The following is a 15,033-nucleotide window of genomic DNA, read 5'->3' as shown; positions in this document are numbered from 1 at the left end:
CAGGGGCGGGTCTTTATTTAGCTGGGCCACCATGCGGCCAATCATATGCGAGGACACACTAGGATCATACCATTATGTGAAAGAAGGGTGGGGGGCACAGCAGGTGTAGTGTTACAGGCCAGCTGCACAGAGCGACGGGGAGACGGATTTAAATGCAAACGCGTCGGAAAAAGTCAAGAAATTAGCGAAAACCGAAAAAAGAAGCAGCATCTGGCTGCATTTCAATGATATTGGAGAAAGCAAAGCTGAGTGCAGGATTTGTAAAATGAAAATAACCTTCAGAGCAGGGTCTTTTTTTTCTTTCCCACTCAGGATTGATTGTCAGAGGTGGGAGAAGTTCAGATATTGTACTTGAGTAAAAGTACCTGAGTGTAGGAATACCCGGTTACAATAGAAAAAAGTCCTGCATTCAAAATGTTACTCAAGTAAAAGTACAAAAGTATTAGCATCAAAATATACTTAAAGTACCACCTGCAGAGGGATCTAGATGTAGGTGTTCTTTTCCCCATAGAGACCGCCTCGCTGCACATTATCCCTTGCATAAAGATAGATTGTGGGTCCCTTTATAACATGTTGTACACAGTGGAAATAAACATTCTGGTCACCTTAACATCAAGGATCTTATACATTAAACTCCTTCTGAATCAAACCGTCACGGTAGCCTTACCTTACTGATCCCTCTTAAAAAAAGACATTACTTTACCAGCAGAGAGAAAATTGATTATTAATGTGACTAATAAAGAGCAATTTGATTAGTATTATTCTGTTGATTGATGTCATTACATTTGGTGAAAAGGACATAATGACTTGTTTAAGACTTGTTTTGTCAAAGTTTAGGACTTGGACTTGACTTGAACTTGCCCATCCTGACTTGAGACTTGACGTGGACTTGAGTGCAAAGACTTGAGACTTGACTCGGACTTGAGCGCAAAGACTTGAGACTTGACTCTGACTTGCAAAACAATGACTTGGTCCCACCTCTGGAAAATAGTACTAAATAGACCAAGACAGTTTCTCAATGCAAGGTGTACCCAGCTAGCGGGGAACGTTCTCATAACTTTGGCTAACGTTACCTATTGGTTCTAACAAGGTTTTAAAGAAACGTTTTAATCTGATGTTCAAAGAACCTTTTTAGGATGTTTATTTGTTCAAATAATGTTCCTATAAGGTTTAAGGTTAACTAAGACATAACGTTTTAACTGCAACATTCAGAGGATGTTTTGAGGATGGTATTAAGGCCTGAGATGACAGAAAGTTTTTTTATAAAACGTTCCTTTAATGTGATATGTTAACAAAGGTGGAACGTTTTGCCTGCAACATTCTAAGGACGTGTTTTGGACGTTGTTGGGTAACACATTAAAGATGTTCTTTATAAAACGTTCCCTCAATGTTACATGATAACAAATGAAGAACATTTTCAAAGCAACATTCTGAAAATGTTTTCATAATGTTATTGAGGCCTGAGATGAGAGAAAGGGTTGTATAAAATGTTCCCTCAAGGTTATATGATAACAAATGAAGAACATTCTCCAAGAAACATTCTGAAAATGTTTTCAGGAGGTTATTGAGGACTGAGATGACAGAAAGTGTTTTATAAAATGTTCCTTTAATGTGATATGTTAACAAAGGTGGAACGTTTTGCCTAAAACATTCTAAGGATGTGTTTTGGGCGTTGTTGGGTAACACCTTAAAGATGTTCTTTATAAAACGTTCCCTCAATGTTGCATGATAACAATTGAAGAACATTCTCCAAGAAACATTCTGAAAATGTTTTCAGGATGTTATTCTTTTTTATAAAACGTTGCTGTTATGGCAAATATTAACACGGTCATGGTCAACGTCAGATTTATTTCAAGAGCGCTTTAAAAAAACAAACTTGTTGCATTTGTTTGAAAAGGATGTTTAAAAAATTTTTTATTTCACCATATTTTCCTTTTGAAAAAAACAAGCACGCAGTTCATGATAAGCTGTAAGCAGATATTGCATGTTTGCGGTGGCATATGTGAGTTCCCAGCTAGAAATGTTTGTCACCATTCGTTGTTCTAGGAATGTTTTCAGCGGGACGTTTTATTTTGGTTCCCAGAATTTTCTTCTGAAAGGTAGGATAACGTTCTTTAAAAACATTCTTGAAATGTTTGGAGATAACTAGGGCCGGGACTTTAACGCGTTAATTAAGATTAATTAATTACACAAAAATTAACGCGTTACATTTTTTTACGCATTTTAATCGCACTTGTTTTTGCACCGCGTAACGTTTCTCACTGGATGAGTTTCAGGGGTACCGATTATACTGGAGCACCAACTAACGTTCATTACTTCAAACAACAACAAACCACAGTGAACAATAGTCAAACGTGAACGAAGAAGCTGATGAGACCGCTTTGGTTGGCCCCGTGGATGGGACATTTTGTTTTAAAAAACGGACGGATGGAAGCATCGATAAGACCACGGTTGTTTGCAAATTATGCAAAAAGGAATTTGCGTATCACCGCAGCACATCAAGCCTCAAGTATCACCTCAATGCAAAACATATAGCAGCTAGCGTGGAAGCTAGCGTGGACGTTAGCCCGACTCGGAGTACAAGGACCCACACCCAATTCGCGTTGATCAAACAGTGGCCTATGCAACAGAGATTTTACTTTTCATCAGGATATTGGAAGAATAGGAGAGATTGAGGTCAATCACTGGCACTTTTTTATTTTATTTTAAATGGTACACTTTATGTTGAACTATTTATTACGTTGTTGGTGCAACTGGCACTTTATGTTGAACTGTTTATTGTTTTGGCCAAGGTTATTGAGAGAGTTGGACTGAAATGTATTAGATTTTTTAAATCAACTGTTGGTAAATCAACAAAGTCTGTTATGGCCTCTGAAGCAACAGAGAGATGTTTTCTAATAGTCAGGGTTTCCAATGTTCTGAATGTACTTGAAAGTATTGTGTTTTACTTAAAAAACAAAGTGTTATAGTTTACAGAAGGTCTACCTACCTATAGGCTACCTGAATCTCTGAAATGTACTATATTCCTAAATATGCTATTGCTACACTTTATGGCAAAAATTGCACTTTTCTGTTGGTCTTTGTTAAGTACCACCTTGAAAAAAATAAACAATGTTTTGATCCTTAAGCTTATGTATTCAGTTATTATTCAATGGTATACTAAAATACATGTGAAAAAAATTGCTTCTCACTGTTCTCAGGTCAAATATTTATATGTGATTAAAAATGCGATTAATTGCGATTAATTAATTACAAAGCCTGTAATTAATTAGATTAATTTTTTTAATCGAGTCCCGACCCTAGTGATAACCTTCTTAAGATGTTTTTGATAACATTATTAGAACATTATGCCCTACTGTTCTTAAAACGTTTTCAGCGGGGCGTTTTATTTTGTTTCCCAGAATGTTCTTCTGAAAGGTAGGATAACGTTCTCTAAAAACATACTTGAAATGTTTGGTGATAACCTTCTTAAGATGTATGAGCGTATACATCTGAATAATAATTGCAGTTCGAATTCTCTACATGATAGGAAAGGAGGTTTCAAACTTCCTTTATAACCTCCTTTAGCTTAGGAACCACTGAACCTCCCTTACCGAAAGGAGAGGAGAAAATGCTGCCCCACAATGCCTTGCAGCCGCAGCATCTGTTATCACACAAAGTCGGCCGTTCACGGAAACAACCGATTATGACGGAGAAATTATATCATGAAATTTACGGTGCTTATTAAGCATTTTAAAACGTATGTGGTAAGTTGCCAAAGTGCTTTGTTTTGAACGTTCATCAGTATTATAATCAAAAAGAGAAATATGAACGTTAGTTTTTACTGAAATGATTAAATAAAGTCAACATTTCACAGAGCTGTGTGGGGTTTGTTCAACTTTTAAAATATGTTTGAATGGTGATTTACACAGTGATAGATGTTAAGGACTAACGTTTATAATAAATACAACCCAGCTAGCGGGGAACGTTCTCACAACTTTGGCTAACGTTACCTATAGGTTCTAATAAGGTTTTAAAGAAATGTTTTAATCTGATGTTCAAATAACCTTTTTAGGATGTTTATTATTTCAAATAATGTTCCTAAAAGGTTTAAGGTTAACTAAGACATAACGTTTTAACTGCAACATTCAGAGGTTGTTTTGAGGATGTTATTGAGGCCTGAGATGACAGAACCTTTTTTATAAAATGTTCCTTTCATGTGATATGTTAACAAAGGTGGAACGTTTTGCCTGCAACATTCTAAGGACGTGTTTTCGACGTTGTTAGGTAACACATTAAAGATGTTCTATATAAAACGTTCCCTCAATGTTACATGATAACAAATAAAGAACATTCTCCAAGCAACATTCTGAAAATGTTTTCAGGATGTTATTGAGGCCTTAGATGACAAAGTGTTATATAAAATGTTCCTTTAATGTGATAAGTCAACAAAGGTGGAACGTTTTGCCTCCAACATTCTAAGGATGTGTTTTGGACGTTGTTGGGGTAACACATTAAAGATGTTCTTTTATAGAACTTTCCCTCAATGTTACATGATAACCAAAGAAGAACATTTTGAAAGCAACATTTGGAAAATGTTTTCAGGAGGTTATTCTTTTTTTATAAAATGTTCCTGTGATGCAAAATATTAACAGGGTCATGGTCAACGTTAGATTTATTTGTAGCTTTAAAAAACAAAGTTGTTGCATTTGTTTGAAAAGGATGTTTAAAAGAAATCTGATGTCACCACATTTTCCTTTTAAAAAAAAAACAAGCACGTAATTCATGATATTGCATGTTTGCGTAGGCATGTCTGAGTTGGTTCTAAAAACATTTTGAGAATGTTACCATTCATTGTTCTAGGACTGGTTTCATCGAGAAGTTTTATTTTGGTTACTAGAATGTACTTCTGAAAGATAGGATAACGCTCTCTAAAAACATTCTTAAAATGTTTGGTGATAACATTGTTCGAACATTATACCCCAAGTGTTTTTGTTGTTTATGCACATATCTCTATTGTCATATGGATCGAATAACACTTAGAAAACCAAAGACAGACATATAGAAGAACGGACCGACTATCACTGCCCGTCCCTGAAACCCCTGTTAGTGTTTGTATGTGTTTCTTTCTACTGTGTGTCTCTCTCTCTCTGCCTGCTGGTCTGCTCTACACGGCTGGGAGCAATCTCCAATCAACCACACCTGCAACCTGCTCGTCAGCCACACTATGAAAACCTTCAGCCTGCACTCATTCCCTGCCGGATTGTTGCCGTGAACGGTTTGTTGCGGGCCGCTCTAGCTTTTTACCAGCATATTCTTTGACAACTTTGCCTGCTTTTGCCTCACACTGATTTTTGTGTCTCTCCCAGGAGGAATCCTAGGACTTCCACACTCCCAAGACCAGCCAGGCCTATCTACCCACCCTGGAACATCTGTTTCCCACTGCCGCCATAACCAACCTCCACTCCCAGCTCCCCTTTTCTAATAAACAAATGTTACTTTCACCAGCTGATTCCGTGTCATCCTTTTACAAGTGTTAATAGTCAAATTCCAATAGTTAAGTAAACTATCATAATCATCCTAATGACCACAGTGGTCAGTCCACTTACCCAGGAATTTTGAGTTGAACAATTACAGGAATATTAGGTCTTTATGTTCAAATAATGTACACATATTTGAGTAAATTGTTACCAGAAAACATTTGCATAATTTCTTTAACATAAACCATGTTATCCTTCTCTAAAATAATAACATTCTGGCAACATAAAAAATCTAACTTGCAGCTGAAAATGTTTTAAGAACAGTAGGGCATAATGTTCTAACAATGTTATCGAAAACATTTTAAGAATTTCTTTAGAGAACGTTATCCTACCTTTCAGAAGAACGTTCTGGGAACCAAACAAAAACTTCCCGCTGAAAATCTTCCTAGAACAATGACTGTAACATTCTCAGAATGTTTTTAGAACCAAACATTTCTAGCTGGGTAGCCATTCAGTCAGGTAGTCGAGCATTCCATTTAGACGTGACCGCAGTCACACAATCATTCAATCATATCGAAATACCTTAGCTGCAATAACACTCGAACGGTCAATAGCAATTTCTTGAGGATGGCGCACGCACGCCAGGATCACGAGGATGTCAAATCTGGAATAGAGGCAGTAAAAAAACACCACAGGGAAGCAAGAGAGGGAAGCTCACATACTGTCAAACAGTATTGGATGAAGTGATTCATCTCAGGTGTGCTGCACAGGAAACAAATGTCTGAGCTTCAGTACTTCATGGAGAGAAGCTCACACATTGGTTTCCTGTGAAACACTATTGGATGATGTGATGAATCAGCTATGCTGCACACCTGAGATTAATCACTTCATCTAATATTTAACAGGAAACCAATGTGCGAGCTTCCTCCAGGAAGTACTGGAGCTGGGGACTGCAGTTATGCACATAGTTTATAAACTACGGTCTGTGTTGCACACTAGGCCTACCTCCAACTAGGAAGCAATCCGTGGAATTAGGGAGAGGTTGAATCTGTCAGTGTGATTACTGTCCTGTGGAGGGCGGCAATACGCCTCGTCGGGTCGGTCCGCCGGAAACGGAAAATAATCAGTATAACACTAGGCAGGCAATCAGTAGGCCTAGGAAGATACAAGATACAATATCTGTTTATTCGCCATGTAGTTTTACAACATACGAGGAAATTGTTGCTGGTGGGTACTGACATTAAGGCAACATTGGACAGGGTGCAGGGACAAGACAGGACAAGTGAAAAACAGGGCAGTGTACAAAATGCAGGTAAAAGTAGAAGCTAATTCAGGCTAGAATAGTATAGAAGTAAAATAAGATAAACGTTTTTTTTTTTTCAGAGAAATGACATTACACATTGCAATAACCTATAAACATTTCAAACCTATAAACATTGGGAGAGGCAAGGGAGAGAGAGTTTGGTAATCCTTTATCCTCCAGAGTAGCGTTGATGAAAGTCTTGAGTGATTGAAACTTTGCTTGCTAGGCGGGGCTTAAACTCTTGGCAAGCCACAAGCTACAATAAGGCTAAAAACAGAGTTCAACTTTGTATGTCCTAATTTGATAAGACAATTATGTAATGAAACCACCAAGCACCTAGCGCAAGAAACATTCATTAGCTAGCTAACATCAGCTAGCCTACTAGTAAGTTAGTTAGCCCATGGCTTCAGAATACAACGCTAACTAGCTTATACCAATGGCGATTATGCCAGTCTATCCTGTTAAGTATTCATTTTTCGCTCTTTCATTCGAATACATAAGCCTTCTGCCAACATTTGTAAACGTTACTGACGTTAGTCTACATAAAATGGAACAGTCAGCAATAGTTGGCTGGCTAGCACAAGATGGACATGGCTGCTATCAAGCTAACGTTACTAGCTAACGCAAGCTAGCTATCTATTCGCTACCATGTACAAACCAACACGACACTACTCCACTGGCGTTTGCAATCGAAAGCACATAATATCCACCACTAATCCACATTATGGGCAGTACTTACTTGCTGTTTACTGAAGAGTTTATCGCCGGCTACTAGAGGGCAGCGTCACTGCTGTCGCTGCCCGGTTATGCTGTGCTCTGACCCGGTAGTGCCGAGCGGCCATTTTAGTTCAAACATTGTTCATTCACTCCGCCTCGAGTTGAGACGTTCGTCCACTCATTCATGTAAGACTGTTTCCACTATTATATTATACTATATATTATGCTATATATATATTATACTATTATACTACTATACTCTGTGTCGTGGTATATATTTGTGTTGATGACATGCATGGAGGTAATACTTTGTCAGCTTATCTTGCTGCATAACTCTGTTTCAGGGTGTCGTCATCCTTGTCAATAAATTACCGAAACTTAGAGTGAGGAGTGTGTTTCTTCAGTAACCGCCTTGGAGAACCTCACAGATGTTCACATTTTCGAAAGGTAGGAGGCATCTCTGGTAGGAGGGTTCGGGTTCTCATCTCACCCGTGAGTCCAGTTGGGTCAAATCAAATTATGCTATAGAATGTCTCAGTTCAAATCTTCCAGACGGTTTGAGAAGTAGGCTATATGCTGCAGGGCACACGCCGGTTAAAATAGTCTATTCTGCACATGTGCAATGCTGCACAATTCAAATTTGACAGTAATGGGTTGTGCTATTACAGATGATTTTGAGTACAGTGCTTTACTGTGAAATAATAGTTAAATAATGTAAAATCCAATTTTACTGTAGTTTTATAGATATTTAGTTTTGATATTACAGGGGCTTTTGATTACAATATTTCTCTGTAATAGGATACTCTTAAATGCTGTGAAATCCTTGCAATGTTTACAATGTTGTTGTGATATTACAAAATCTGATGTGATATTACAGAGGATATTGATTGCAGTATTTTATTGTGAAATAATAGTTAAATGCTGTGAAATCCAAGGATACAGTCCTTTTTACATGTATGTGTTGGGATATTACAGGGGGCCTTGATTACAATATGTCACTGTAAAATAATACTGTTAAATGTAAATGTAGAAATGTAAGATGTTGTTTAATTGCTTATATATTTATGATCCACGTCACGCTTTCAGTTTTGGCGGCAGTTCTGCCTGTTTGTCTAGAAGTCTTCTCAGCAGGGCTCTATAAATAGAGAATTACGGCAGATATGTAATATTTATTGCAGCCGAACCGTGTATTACAATGCCGTTATGTTATGACTTTCAAAGAGAAAAGCAAGCACACTCGGAATAAAGTATTATTTTATTTTAAAAAAATGTTTTCAGATTTCACATCGCCTAAACACCAAATCCCAGCGTGCATTGCGGCTAAACCATCCAATTACCGAGCTGAGCTCCGGTTTCGTTTATGACGGATGTATTTTGTTATACACACATTCCTTCACATTTCAATTTTAATTTACATTAAAGTATTTCGTGAGGCTTTCTAACATGTTTTTAAATATAATTACGGTTGTAGTTGAAGAGTTTGTAAATTAACATGAACCGAAGCTGTTGCCTGGCAATGCAATCGCACAACGTCACGTCCGTTAATTCCACATCCACATGCATGGACTAACATCGATTTAATACATTAATGTAGCCTTTGTTTCTGCTAAAAGAGGTGTCGACCAGCTGGGGCAACAAGAAAATCGGCGCAATGGAGTGTGACTATTAAAAAATAAATCATTATTATATTAATATTGACAATAACAACCGACCGTCGGGGTAGCATTTGCTTGGCATTTCCGGGCATTTCTCCACAGGTTAACATGGGTTAACAATACCGTGTAACTGTCACGTTTGAAGGGACGAAATCGTGACATCTTCCCGTCTCCCAGCATGGTAAATCGTCACATGTTCACGTCTTGCCGTGATACCGGGTTGCTTGTTATGCACAATGTTGATTATTCTCTCTGAGCTAGCTAAATACATGGCTCTGGGGTAGAGTTCTTCAGAATTGACGTGGCAACTCTACTGTGAAGTCAGAACCTCTGACTCTTTGACTTGTTTTGTGAATTCTCCGGCCGAAGCTCCAAATAAACCATCAGTGTTTGACATCAAAGCTCCAGCTCTCCCTGTGTCTCCTTTGAGTCAGTGACTCCTCCTGCATTGCTACACAGAAGTTTCCCCCACACCTACTTTTCAACTGATTTATTACATCAGTTAACATGTTCCTAAAGGAACATTATCTTATGTCACAATCTCTAGTTTAAAGTATTCTTCAAAACAGCATCATGTTCATTGTAACTATGGTCCCATTTACAGTAAAATAGATGATAAAGCAGGGGGGATTTGGGTGTTTTCCATGTTTTCTCCCTAGAACTAAAAACGTTTTCCGTATATAGAAGTTATTTGACAGATTTCGGTCGCCTAAAAATGTATTTGGGTTATACTTAATTCCACCCTCTGGTGTCACTTCTGTGGAAATAAAAACAACTTGTAGCCCACCACACAATGTGGGAAATCAAAGACATTATGTCCACTTATACTGTAGATCCTCTTATAACTAGAGTCACTATTGACTTCTAAAACTTTAATGGTCAGGCCATTGATGTTAGATTTGTATTCATTTCTAACTGTGTATTTCCCACTCACATCCACACCTGTGTTTCTCCTGCAGACCCTGACATCGATGAGCCCATCATGATCTGAGGAGACATTGCTATCAACTCTGAGGCCGAAAGAAACGCTGACGCCTGCACCTCCAGAGGCTGCCTGTGGCAGAAGTGGACGGATGGGAAGGTCTATATCCCATACTACATCGCCAACAACTACTGACACTGACTGTTATATAATGTGTTCCCACAGGGACCGATGCATCCATCTTTATAGTCACAGCTCAATTAGACTTCTAATGACTATCTCACCCAGGAATAACCCACAAATGCTCTGTTGGCATTTGGTAGACCAGAAACATTTTAAACCACACACTCAAATGTATACTTGTTAATGTGTTATTTAAAGCAAGCAATTGCCTATACAATTATTGCATTCTCTATGTATCTAACGGCTACTTTGCACTATTGTAATGTATAATCCAATGCCAATATGTGTCTGTAGTATACATTTCAGTAGCTCAGTGAGATTGTACTGTCGTACACCATCTATTGGCCATTAGTAGAACTGCAATTCAGAGTATTTTAGTATTGCCTTCATTATTCAGCAGTGGTAGTTGTCTGTAAAGATCTAGAGTAAATAAAAAACTGGGTATTTTTTATACGCGCTGAGCTTACATTTGTCTAACTTATTTTTTGAACGTATCACTTTAAGAGTCATTCTACCAGAAACGTATATTTCCACATCTAAATATACTGAAGAAAGATTATTTATTTATTTCAATTTCAATAACAGGTCATATGCAGAACATGTTAAACTGTTAGGAACACATATTGTCCCATCTCAGCTTGTTTTTATTATTGAATGAAATCCATTTTTAAATGAGTTTCACCCTTAAGATGTCAGGCCCTGTCACAGACAAATGTGAGTACGGTAGAATGGTTTCCTAATATATTTTTTTAAAACAAATAACATTTTCCCATTGATCACATGTCCCTGATTGTATCTAAAATTATTTTTCAAAACAGCTGATGTGGATATGACCCCCCCACCTCCAAGCTCACAATTGTAGAGGTTATTTCACTTACTCAAATAGTCAATTTCTGTATTATAATTTCCTGTGTGACAGGACTGACCCGACCCTGTCGTGACAGGGTTGACAGCTTGTGACAGGACTGACTTAATAGATTGAATTGATTCAGAAAATGTATGTTTTTATTTTTTAAATCTTGTTTTGGTAAGTTTTCCTTTTTAAAATTATTATCATGATTCAATATTAGACTGATGTGGTAATGATCATTTAAGGACACACAATAAGATTTGATAGAAATGCATTGATAACTGCTCTAAGCATTGTTTTAATAAACACATTTATTACAACATAACATTGGTAATCTACAATTCATTTAATCTAATAATTGATTAATTGTCAGCTTAAAAATTTTTTTTCATTTCAATTTCATTTTGTTTTTGAAAGCAAACAAAACCAAAACACACTGCATGCATGTCATTATTTCAATTGGAGCTAATGACACGTACGAGGAAAAAAAATGTCATCCTTCTATTTTGCCAATTTGGCCCAAACTTATTTTTTTATCTCATGATGACGGCTGGTCACAGGCTGAGGCGGTTGAATGAAACACATTACATCCTCAAATAGCTACCAGATCATGTCTTCTCTTGCAGGACAAAATAACTTGTTTACTCCAGCGCTGTGCATGCATTTCACTTGCACTTGAACCTCATCAATGGCAGTAATGATGCCAGGATAGAAGTCACTGTCATATTTTATTACACACCACTTTTTTATAACATCTGGACCCCATGTTATCTCTTCTATTGCTGGTGTGGTCGTTGGTTTGTTGAAGCTGAATGCCTTTGTGTTATAGCATGTGCAATGGTAAATCTTGTATACAGTGCACATACAGCTCACATCCCGGTACAACATCTGTCCAGGAGAGGTTGTGAGAATCTGGTGTATTCTCATCGTTGAGGGGACTTGGGGGATGCTTTCTGGCATGTTCTTTATTACCATATCAATGGACTCTTCAGTTACATAGAACAGTTTAATAGTGGTGCCTGTGTTTACCAAGGCTTCAAACAGACCCATTGCAATGTTAATGTCACAGCCATTGCTCACCAAACGGTCTGCACTCCTTTTCAAAACCCCTCCCACACCATCCGGTGCCCCTTTGCCATGGCTGGCCTCAAAAAAAGTCCATGTCCCAGCTTGGAATCCTTTTTTGTGGAGTAGGGAGGTAAAGAGGTACAAGTTCCCCTTCTGGCGGTACTGTGTACAAGGTCCGTCGCTGAGAAAATGGACCACTGTGACAGCTGGGAAGACATCCCTAATGTAGGACAAAATAGGGCTTAGATGTTCCCATATGGCTGGGGGACCCTTCAGTCTTGATGATGAGATGAGGTGACATTCTTGAAGCACAAGGGCTCAGCATTTGATCCTATAAAACTCCAGTGTGCAGTGTCGCTTGCTCATGAGATGCACCAAAGTGCACTGCCTGGATCTCTGATGCATATTTACATGTATAATTCTCAGAGAAGTCAACATGTATGATACATTCGTTCTCTGACATATTCCTCTTGAGTTCTCTGCAATATTTGTACTGTTGTCGGATGTTGAATGTATGGCGTTTACATTTCACAAGCATGGTAGTGAAGAGGTTGATGAGGTCATTGAGTGTCATCTCGACCATTTTCTTTACGGTCTTCTTGAATGTTGTTTGAATATTGTTCTTGTCTTGTCCTTTAGTGTCCTCTGTGACCCACTGCATACATGCCAACCTGGCGCAAGCCTCATATACCACGACAAATGGGAAGTCTTTCTCTTTGCAGTCCACACAGTCATTGTACGTACACTCCTTACTAGTTTTGTCACAGCAGATCTGTGTCATCAATGTCTCTAGTTCAGGGGTGTTGAGCAACTTCATACTGCAAAGCTTTTCCGCTACAAAGCTTAAGTTCTCACGCAGTTTGCACAAGCATGTTTCCCTATCTGAAAGTGATGGGTGTACAACCCAGTAGGGCCTAAGTCTGCAAAACAGAGAATAGGAAACTGATTTCCTTGAGTTCTCTGCCAAGTACTTATTGTGCAGGTTGTGCAAGGTGCCCATGAGCAATCTTTTTTGCATCTTGACCTTGGCATGTGTTAAACTCTGCTTTTTTCCTGTTGTTATACGGCTCACATCATCTCTTGTGTAAAAGGCTCTTATTTTGTTTTTATATTCTTCTTCCATGCGGACACATTTCTTCCTTGAGAAAGAGTATGGATTACCTCCTACTGTTTTCCATCGCCTTTGGGCAAAACCAAAGGTACTTTGGGCATATTTCTGCAACCTGTATTTTTTGACAATCCTCCCTGTCATCAGGTTGATGATTAGTCTTTTTTCCTGACTATTACCAGCTTGTTCAATATGACTTTTTAGATCTTCAATCAATGCGTCATGGAACAGGGTTTTCCTTGCATTTGGACTGCTTCTTGGCCTCAGATATCTAGCTTTTGTTGCTGGAGACCCTATCTCTCTTTTTCCTTTTTTTCTGCTGCTCAGGCCTTATTTAGTGCTCTGATTTTTATCTGCAGCTTCTTATTCTCTTTCTTGGAATGCTTTTGCCCCCTGTAACATACATTGAACATACAGTTACATTCCCTTTAACAGTCATCCAAACATAAATTAAAAGGTCATTCTGTTTAGTTTACTTGATATTAAATTGTATATTACCATGTTATCACACTGATATTTTTAGACTGTAAAATAAAGTTGTAAAATGAAGGTAGTCTTTTCTAACCTTGAAAGCCCTGTCCCTGGCTCTGGTTCTGGAACTGTGGCTTTTCTCTTGAGCCTAGATCGTTGTTGTTGCTTTCGCCATAACTTACGCCTGTTTCTTTGCTCTCTCTTACTCAACTCAAGTTTTCCTACTTTCTTTTTCTGCCTCCATCTCTCCTTCTCTCTCTGAAGATGTCTTTCCTTTCCATCAGGTTCTTCATTTCTGCGCGCCCGACACTGCCTCTGTCTCTCAGCTGCACTGACTGGAGCCATTAAACTGCAATTTCCATGAATTAAAACAAATTACTGCCATTGTTACTTAAAGATAATAACCCCCATTACAATATTAACAGGTATTTAAAGGTCTTCTATTATACTGTTTTTCATTCATATATATTAGAGGTCTCAGATATACAAAATAAGTCTCTGAAGTGTTTGGCTGTTTTGTGACAGTGCCTGACGTGACAGGTCAGGGCTTGACGTGACAGGGCCTGACGTGACAGGGCCTGACCGTCGGCCATTTTAACTGCCATTACTCAGCATTTCAACATGTTAGCTTGAAAATAGTTAGCTTGCTAGCAAGGGATTTTAGTGAACTTTAATACATGTTTTAAAAACAAAAATAATATAATCCTTTTCTGGGATATTTAAACGTGACAACACCTGACCCTTTAGCTTGTCCACGTAAAAAAAAAGGTGTAAAAACAAGATTAAAATATTAAAATTCAAGGACAGAACTTACCCACTTATTGTCAGCTCCTCCTCAGTCAGATGATGTAACTCCTTCACAATCATGTTCTTAAAGGTGTATTAAACCATTTTTTATGGAGTATTTTACGAAGCATGACAGGACTGACCAAAAACATGAGGAGACACCAACACTAACGTGGCCGAGTGGTCTCCGGAGTTTGCTGCATGAGTTGTACTGTATGATCTGTGGTGTTGTGGGCTGTCACTCAAAAACTGAGTAGCCAATGGGGACACACCCCTGAAAGTCCCGCCCACCTGGGATGTTTGTGTCAAAATCTCAAACAAAAAATGAGGGAGCGCAAACGAGAAAGCTGCAGCGAGAGCAAAAGTCTGATCATTGAGAAAGAAGAAACAAGAACTGCAAACAAAAACCTATGTTAAAACAAAGAAAAAATACTTATAGTTTACATGATTACACAAATGATTTGTTTGAAACTTGTAGTTTTATTTTAGAAATTTATTTTATTTTGCTTGA

General features: G+C 38.1%; 1 protein-coding gene and 2 long non-coding RNA genes across 3 annotated transcripts in view; 1 reads left to right on the top strand and 2 right to left on the bottom strand.

Annotated features, from left to right (window-relative positions):
- Window positions 1-7,519, bottom strand: part of LOC307028089 (uncharacterized protein) — a 29,525-nt gene extending 22,006 nt beyond the window's left edge. The window contains exon 1 of the mRNA XM_079662855.1: window positions 7,502-7,519. The gene's annotated coding sequence lies outside the window, so the exon portion shown is untranslated. The remainder of the gene's footprint in view (window positions 1-7,501) is intronic.
- A 36-nt stretch (window positions 7,520-7,555) lies between these two features.
- On the top strand, window positions 7,556-10,230 carry LOC307028091. Its single transcript, XR_013804831.1, has 3 exons — window positions 7,556-7,665; window positions 7,824-7,926; window positions 10,094-10,230. It is a non-coding gene; the product is annotated as an uncharacterized lncRNA (long non-coding RNA).
- On the bottom strand, window positions 10,098-14,732 carry LOC307028092. The gene is made up of 3 exons (XR_013804832.1): window positions 14,551-14,732; window positions 13,831-14,085; window positions 10,098-13,658 (listed from the first exon to the last, which is right to left on the bottom strand). It is a non-coding gene; the product is annotated as an uncharacterized lncRNA (long non-coding RNA).
- Between the last annotated feature and the right edge of the window lie 301 nt (window positions 14,733-15,033).

The sequence above is a fragment of the Notothenia rossii genome (genome assembly GCF_949606895.1).
Source record: "Notothenia rossii genome assembly, chromosome: 2".
Classification (NCBI taxonomy): Eukaryota; Metazoa; Chordata; class Actinopteri; order Perciformes; family Nototheniidae; genus Notothenia; species Notothenia rossii.
Note: the sequence above shows the minus strand (reverse complement) of the source record. Positions and strands in the feature narration are given on the sequence as shown.